The sequence below is a fragment of the Lupinus angustifolius genome, chromosome LG04 (genome assembly GCF_001865875.1).
Source record: "Lupinus angustifolius cultivar Tanjil chromosome LG04, LupAngTanjil_v1.0, whole genome shotgun sequence".
NCBI lineage: Eukaryota > Viridiplantae > Streptophyta > Magnoliopsida > Fabales > Fabaceae > Lupinus > Lupinus angustifolius.
Window position 1 is genome coordinate 19,850,176 of NC_032012.1, and position 411 is coordinate 19,850,586.

The following is a 411-nucleotide window of genomic DNA, read 5'->3' on the forward strand; positions in this document are numbered from 1 at the left end:
TTAGGATTAGGATTAGGATTAGGATTAGGATTAGGATTAGGATTAGGATTAGGATTAGGATTAGGATTAGGATTAGGATTAGGAATAGGATTAGTATTATGTTTCGGATTAGGATTAGATTAGGATTACAATTACGATAAGGATTAGTATTAGTACTAGGATCATGATCACGATCAGGATCAGGATTAGGATTAGGATCTTGATCAGGATTAGGATGTGGATTTGGATTAGGATTAGGATAAGGATTACGATTAGGATTATAATTAGGATTAGGATTAGGATTCGATTTGGATTAGAACTAGGATTAGGAATTGGATTAGGATTAGGATTAGGATTAGATGAGCTTTAGGATAAGGATTAGGATTAGGACTAGGATTATGATTAGTATTAGGATTAGGATTAGGATTAGGA